The following is an 8,319-nucleotide window of genomic DNA, read 5'->3' as shown; positions in this document are numbered from 1 at the left end:
TATAAAGATGGAATTAATTAGGAGAAAGATCGATCGACTTACTTGCGGTGAGAAAATCTGATAATCTTGTAATGTAATGGCTGTGAACCCATCACCACAATTGCCACCTTCTTCACTGTATGATTTCCTTTGGGACGCGGCAACGCCAAAATCTGATTTGTAGCAGGTTTACAAACATAGTATGCATATCTCCTACGATTCATTGGATCGGGTTTCATGAACACCATTATTCCTTGCTCCGATGTCGCAAGAATTCGAGTATCATCTTGTAGAAAACCAAGATCCAGACTTCGATTCAGGAGATGCAGGTGCAAATTCTTTACGGTCATCTATATATATGGGAATTGAAGCTTGGGGGCCAAGGTGTAATACGACTAGTATAAGTATATTTTTTGATTTTTATAAAATAATAAAATTCTGTTTCCTTTTTAAAACTTGTGTTTTATTAAAATTAAGATTAGATTCTATCTTGATTTTGTACTTTCAAAGCAAACCTAGAATTATAACAGAAATTCAAATTTCTTTTGGATGACCTGGATAGAAATACGTTATTGGAATGCAATATGTGTTATTAAAAAAAGATTATTTTGTTAGTCGAACAAAGAAAAAATAAAAGAATAATATAAATTATATATTATAGTTGTTTACCTTGAGTTATTATTATATAGGGGGCGGTTAACGTACGTCAATACACTATCGTACATTACGTACGCGAGTATCCAGAACGTATAATTATACGCGATTAAATTTTTAAATACAATTATATGCTACGATACGCCAGTTATCAAATGGGTGCGAATTCTTTGATTTAGGACATGGTGCGAATTCTTTGACATACAAACCACCTCTTTGCGGATTTAGCGACACCATGTTGTTTCTTTCCGTGTTTGAATCAACAAGCGATTCGTTCGCAAGCGTATTCAAATCTTTACTTGTACAACGCATGGTGTCGAGGGTTTTTAACGTTGCCCGAGACATAATCTCCATGAGCATCTCATTAGGAAGCTTGCAGTGCTCCATACGAGAAAAACAAGGTAAACAAATGAAGAAAATTGAGTTGTTTTAAGACGAGAGACGTATGTATATTAATTAATGTAGAATTATATATTTAGGGTGATCTTATATATAGGGATTTGAGCCTTGGGGGCCAATTCGTAATAGGATTAATTAGTGAAAGTAATATTTTTTGATTTTTATAAAATAAATAAAATTCGTTACCTTTTTAAAACTTGCGTTTTTTTTAAATGTATTACTATTTGATTTTATCTTGATTTTGTACTTTCAATGCAAAGCAGGAATTATAATAGAAATTTTAGATTTCACTTGTGGCCTAGTGGTAAGGACTTGGGTTCTCCAGTGGAGAATCAAGTTCGAATCCCAATTGTGTCATATTTGGGTGGATATTGACAATGAAGGATTTGAGCTAGGCCTTGTTCAAAGGTTGTTAGTTTGAATCCTGAGCCCACCCGGGTTTTCGTCCCACCGTGTGTTACGTCAGAGAGTTATGCTATTGTGGTGGCACAACGGCTGTCAAGTGGCAGTCGGCGGTATGGTTTCCCGGGGGAACACCCAAGCCAAACTCTGAAGTCAGCGTGGGTCCGGTTATGACAACATAGTCTGGCCAGAGTGGGGCATCGTGGCTCTCCAAATTTGGAGAGCGCAGTAGCCTAAATATAAGAAAGTCGTCGTTCTAAAAAAACAGAAATTTTAGATTTCTTTTCGATGACCTATAAATTCGTTATTGGAATGGAATATGTTATATTGGGGAAGGTTCATGTGTAATAGAAATTTATAAAAAAAATGAGAACTTAACACACAATATCAACTACAATACCAATCTACATAAACAGTTATTTGTAATAACAAAGAAAGAAACCTAAAAATTACAACAAAAGAATCAAAATTAAGAACAAAATAATAAAAGCAAATACCAACATATACTTATATCAGCAAAAGAAAAAATCTAATAATAACAACAAAATATAAATAAGCAAATACTTATAACGTCTCATAATCGAAAATTAGCAAATACGAACAAAAAAAATAGAAAACACTTATAAAAATAAACCTAATAATAACAGCAAATTGGTTCTCACTATTTTCATGTTAAGAATAAAATGTATTTGATCCTATTTCTATGTTTGATTAGAAAAAGATTATTTTTTGTCTAGTCGAACATTTTAATTTTCAAAACGTAATGTATAAATTATCTATAATATATATAAAAGAAAACCCAAAAATCTTACGTGTCGCGATGTGGTCGCTCCCTCTTTATATGGAAGCCACCAGATTTCTTGATTTTTAAATGGAGACCTCTCATTGATTTAACTCAAATTCATGGGTATGGGTCTTACCAAAACCAGATAGCTCTTAAACGAGTTATAACATCTCATTAAATTAAAAATTAATCTTACCAGTTATTTGATATGAAAATCCTATAAAATAGGGATGTACTAAAATTTAATATCCAATTTAAAAAGAAAAAGATATTATTTAAAATTAATAAACAATTTTATAGTAAAAAACATAGCGAGTCATGGGTCACCAAATCCAGATAGCTTTTAAACGGGTTATAACATATCATTTATTTATGAAACCCTTTCATCATCAAACCCTAAATATATTATTAACTTTCTTACAATAAAGAAAATTAAAATCCAAAAAATAAATATTAAAAAACGAAAAATGTAAAACAATCATTCTCTCAAGCCATCAGATTACTTTATTTGTAAATGAAGGCTTCTCACGCATTTGACCCAAATTCACGGGTAAAAGTCTCACCAAACCCAGATAGTTCTTAAACAGGTTATAACATCTAATTATATTAAAAAATAACCTCATCAAATATTTGATATAAAACTCCCATAAAATAGGAATATACTAAAAATTAATATCCTATTTTATTTAAAAAAAAGATATTATTTATAATTAAGAAACAATTTTATAATAAAGAAAATAAACGGGTAATGGGTATCACCAAACCCAGATAGCTTTTAAACCTGATTTTAACATATCATTTATTTGTGAAACCATTTCATCTCAAACCTGAAGTATATTAATTATTAACTTTCTTACAATAAATAAAATTAAAATCCAAATATAAATATATAAATATTAAAAACGAATAATGTACAACAACCCCCGTAATACAGGGGATAAAATCTAGTATAATATAGTTCTTTACGTTGGTTAAGTAATATAGAAGTTCTAAATACAAACGCCCTTAAATATAAAGATTTAATTAATTTTTTTATTTTTTATAAAAACTAGTTTATAAAATAAACCTAAGAATCTAAAAAGAATTTGTGTAGAATATTACTGGTGATCAAGTATTCACACTATGGGTATGTTTGGCAAAACTAGCTGGTAGCTGGAAGCTGGTGACTGGTGGCTGGAAGCTGTAGTTTTTAGATATATTTAGGTGTTTGGCAGAGTAGCTGGAGCTTTTAATAAATGTATAAAATGACCAAAATGGACATAATTAAAAAACAATAATATTAAATATACTTATTTTGAAAGGTTATTTAAGTAATTAAAATACTAAAAGCTTGTAGCTCTTTCTAAACGCTACTAGTTGGAGCTTTAAACTTTAAGCTTTTCCTCATAACCTAAAAGCTTCAAGCTCCTTCCAACCAAACAAAGCTTTTAATTGAGTATGAGCTTTTTCTTAAAAGCTTGAAGCTTGAAACCCTTAAAAGCTCCTTGCCAAACATACCCTATATATAAATACATATATATACATGTAAAAATATAAAGTAACCGTCAAATACAGTTATGTGATGTATTGTATATCTGGTTTATAACAGTTTAAATTTAGATGGAATATTTAAAATAATATAGATCTTACCATATAAAATATAACGAGCAAATCTTTAAACTCAAATTCGAATTGAAATCTAATCCACAATTAATAGTTCAATCGCTAACTAAAATTAGGAATGTGAGAATAAAGATACTTACACTATTTTTAAGCAATAAAATAATATAAAATGATCAAGTTAATAAGGCCACCCAGATTTTATATTATTCTATTTTTTATAAACCTTTTTTTGTAGTTGTTCTGTTCTTACTCAAAATCTGGTTTGTGCACCTTGTGCTAATTGTTTTCAGAAAATATCAAATTGGGCCAGTTGAACCGGCCCGAAAACCTTAAAGTCGGTTGTTGTTTAGTTTATTTTTTTTTTCATTTAATTTGTTTCGGTTATGTTGGGTTTGGAACCGGATTAAACAGTCCCAAACCAAACCATGCCAGCATCTTAATTAATGTAAACCTGATAGCCAAAATGTGGTAAGATAAATTTACTTTATATATAGTTTGGAATTTAGCCATTTTCAAAGCATGTGCTATCAACACATGTGCACGTAGATTTACATACGGTTAGATATTTATTAAGTTAAAAGATAAAGTTACAACACATGCACATATGCTACATGATGCTAAACTACGTATAAATGTCTATCATTTTTATGTATTCAGTTATCACAAGAATTGGAAATTCATGAATGAAAGAAGAGAAAAGTTAGTGAGTTTTAAAGGATACCTCAATCAAATTTGCAATTCTGACTACTAGATTCGCATGCCCTAAAAATGGTTTTTCGTCTTCCCATATTGTATAAGAAAGCAAAAGTTCATATGCGGACTTATGATCGTGCAAGCCACGGTTATATAAGTAAAATTGTTTGAATATTCTCATTTTGGTCAAGTTTAATCACTTACTAGTTTGTGATACAGTGACCCGCTGGATCCAATAAAACCAAATTGAAAGTTGAGATCAGTGGTCCAGTTTGATCATCGCAACAATTTCCATTATCGTCACTAATCACCATAAGATAATATATTAGGTGAATCCATTCGGGTACCTTAGTGTACTTTTATTTTATCAATATTCAACTTGACTTCACTTCGAACGAACCAAACTAATTTTCTTTTAGAAACAACTAGTGCGCGGGGCAGGTCGGATAACCGGCCGGATAGGTCGAATATATTTATGTCACATTGCAGTTGTGCATTACTGTGGGTCCGGTTGATGAACATATAAAATATCATATATAAAAAATGGCATTTGTTATCGGGCGCTGCAACAATGAGTCGGAAAAACTTGGGCGTTGATATAACCTAAGTGTTCCCGGGCGTTGTGACAGTGAGTCGACGCGAATTCGGTCGATTTCGATTACGTTCGTTACAATACCAGAAGTAAACAAAAGGTCAGTAAAACGGAGCGTCAGTAAAAATCTAAAGTTGTCCATCCTGACTGTTTCATCAGTGAATTAAGACGTATAACCGTTTAATTATCAAATTTGAAAAAAAAACTAAAAAAAGCAAAATAATATGGACCACTTTGGTGCCGCCACTTGGCCCAATAGGGTCATAGCGGCACCAAAGTTATCATTATCTCTACTACATTTAAAATTGGTTGCAAATCTTTTTTCCACACTTTGTATTAAAAAAAGCCTATATTGTGAATTAAAATCTACGTTATGAATTACATTATCCTAATTTTTTTCCAACCTTTGGTATTAAAAAAAAGCCTATATTATGAATTAAAATACATTATCCTAATATTGTCCAACCTTTCATAATATAATGTTTCCATAATATTTATAATAATATATTGAAACTATTCTCATCACTTCCGCCGTCATATACATTAATACCAAATTATTTATTATTTAATGTATTACATAATTTATTAATAATCTATAGAATGTAATTAAATTAGTTGATGATAATACCAATTGGGTTTATGGATATCCCACCGTCACTTTCAACCGGCGCCAATCTTTCCCCTCTATTACTTCATATCTATAAAAGCCCTATCGCTCAATTTAATTTGTTTTTTTATATTCCTGGCGGTTACTTCTTCATATTTTTCCCTCGCACATGCAAATCTCAATTTTTATTTTTAAATTACCATAGTCTATAATGTTCTGTAAAATAGATAATCAAATACAGTGATGAATGATTTAGTATCAATGATGCTTTATGAGATATCCTATGATTTTGCAATTGATCTCTGGTAGAGTTTTACATAAATATAAAATTAGTTTTCAATTACCAATGTTCTATCTATATATATGTTCTGGAAAATAGAAATCTTCTATCTATATGTTCTCGAAAATTATTTAGTATCACTTTTCGTTTTCTGAAAATATTCTATGAATTTTGCAATTGATCTTTGATAGGGTTTTATATAGTTATTAAATTTGAAATTAGTGGAAATATTCTATGAAATTTGCAATTGATGTTTGGTAGGGTTTCATATTATCTATTCTTACATTTAGAATTGATGCATTCCTCACCACACTAATTAAACTTATTATATTTTGAGTCTATTAAAATAATAATATAAGTTTTCTTACAATTTATTATTTACAGTCTATTAACATATATAATGCTACTAAAACCAACCGTCATGATATATTCCATTAACAACAAACCGTCGCATTGTAAATCTAACCGTCACACCATTACCCCCAACCGTTTCATACCCTGTATGTAACCTTCTACGCCCCGGAAAAATTCACTCCTAACCGTCATTTTTCTGGCGGGAGTCTTTTTGGACACATACATATTTTTCAGACGGAAGTATTCCGGTGGCGTATAGATTTGACTTGAAATGGTAGAGAGTTGCGTCCATATTTTATTCGTTTGCTGATTTCGATGAGTTGTTTATATGCTAATACGCATTGCCGAAAAAAATGAACGTGCCCGGAATACTTCCCCCTGAAAAACAATATTTATGTAAATAAATATATTTAAGAAAGTTAGAAAAAAGGGTCTACGTGAATTATAAATGTAATAGAGATAATATTATAATATAAAAATGATATTTGTAACACACTATCACCGCCGCAACGCGTGGGTAACGTTACTACTAGTTATGTAATTTGAAATTAGTTTTCAACAATGTTCAAAATTATCATTTTTTATACTAAATTTCCATTGCCATCAAGTAATATATTAATACTAGAGACTGCCATTCAAGCATAAGATTTACAAACGATTTTTTTTATAAGAGATTTCCATTCAAGCATAAAAGATTTCAAATCATCCTAAAATTTGTTGAACATCATCATGGCACATCCATATCAAATGTCACATTAACTATTATTTAATCTAATGCTTAACTGTAATTGAATCAGTAACCTTTAAATTAATTTTATCTACCTAAGTTATTAGAAATTTATTAGAGTTATATAATGCTTAATATGTAATTGAATCAGTAACCTTTAGATTATATTTTAGGATTTGAAAGATACAGTTTTGAGTTTATGCGAAAAGATCAATTAAAATTGATGGGCATTATTACATAAAGAACAAAATTTAGGGAATTATTTTTAGTAATTTTCTTTTTAGTATTTGAAACATAGAGTTTTGACTTTATGCGAAACAAACAATTAAAATTGATGGGCATTATTTTAGTATTTTGATACCCAATTTATAAAATCTAAATTGGATTCTTACACATGTTTCCTCTGTTACATATATAGTTGATTATGAGCATGCGATTATGTTTGGATGTAGAAATCCATATTGAATTTGTGATGGAGGATGATAGTAAATGTTGATTATCTATTGCTATACACAAAAATGATACAAAATAAAAGGGTCGAGACTGTATGTTCAAATTTGCTTAACGTATAATGCATTTTATTGGATGAAAGTGGGGTTTGAAAAATAATTAGTTATTGTGGTTCACAGGTGATACAGAGAACACGTATCCACTCTTTTGGTGTGCGTTCAGTTATTTCACTGTGACGACGAGGACGGGCAACCAATAATCCAACACAAAGTAAGGTTTATTTCCTTAAACTCTCGTTTAGAAACATTTCTTTGATTCTGCAATTGATCTTTAGTAGTATTATTTTGAAATTTGAATTAGTTTTCAACAATGTTCAAATCATTCGAAAATTTGTTGAAAACCAATATGGCAATAGCAATTTATATGGTTAATTTTACAAATTTTTTCAACTCAACTCCAAATATAACCATAACAATGCAAACTGTCTTTTAATACCATATATATAAACTTTGACTGATGTGTTTTTATCTCTTAAAACACAAAATTTGAACATTCCAATGCCATCTATATATAAATGTGTACAAGCTATTAACTCACATATATTTTAATATATTTTTATATTTTGTATTATTATTATTTTTATTGTTATTATTATTATTATATATGTTTAATATTGTGTAGAATTATTGTTAATTATATGTTTTAGGTTTAATGATTTTTGGATAAATATATTGTAGTTAAGTATGAAAGGTAAACAGCCCTTTCGGTCTCGAATGAGGCCAACTACTAATCGCCA

This window comes from Bidens hawaiensis, unplaced genomic scaffold (genome assembly GCF_021521415.1).
Source record: "Bidens hawaiensis isolate Kalapana, Puna unplaced genomic scaffold, B.hawaiensis_p1.1 tig00015852_1, whole genome shotgun sequence".
Lineage (NCBI taxonomy): Eukaryota > Viridiplantae > Streptophyta > Magnoliopsida > Asterales > Asteraceae > Bidens > Bidens hawaiensis.
The sequence above is the reverse complement of the archived record's forward strand: the minus strand, read 5'-3'. Positions refer to the sequence as shown.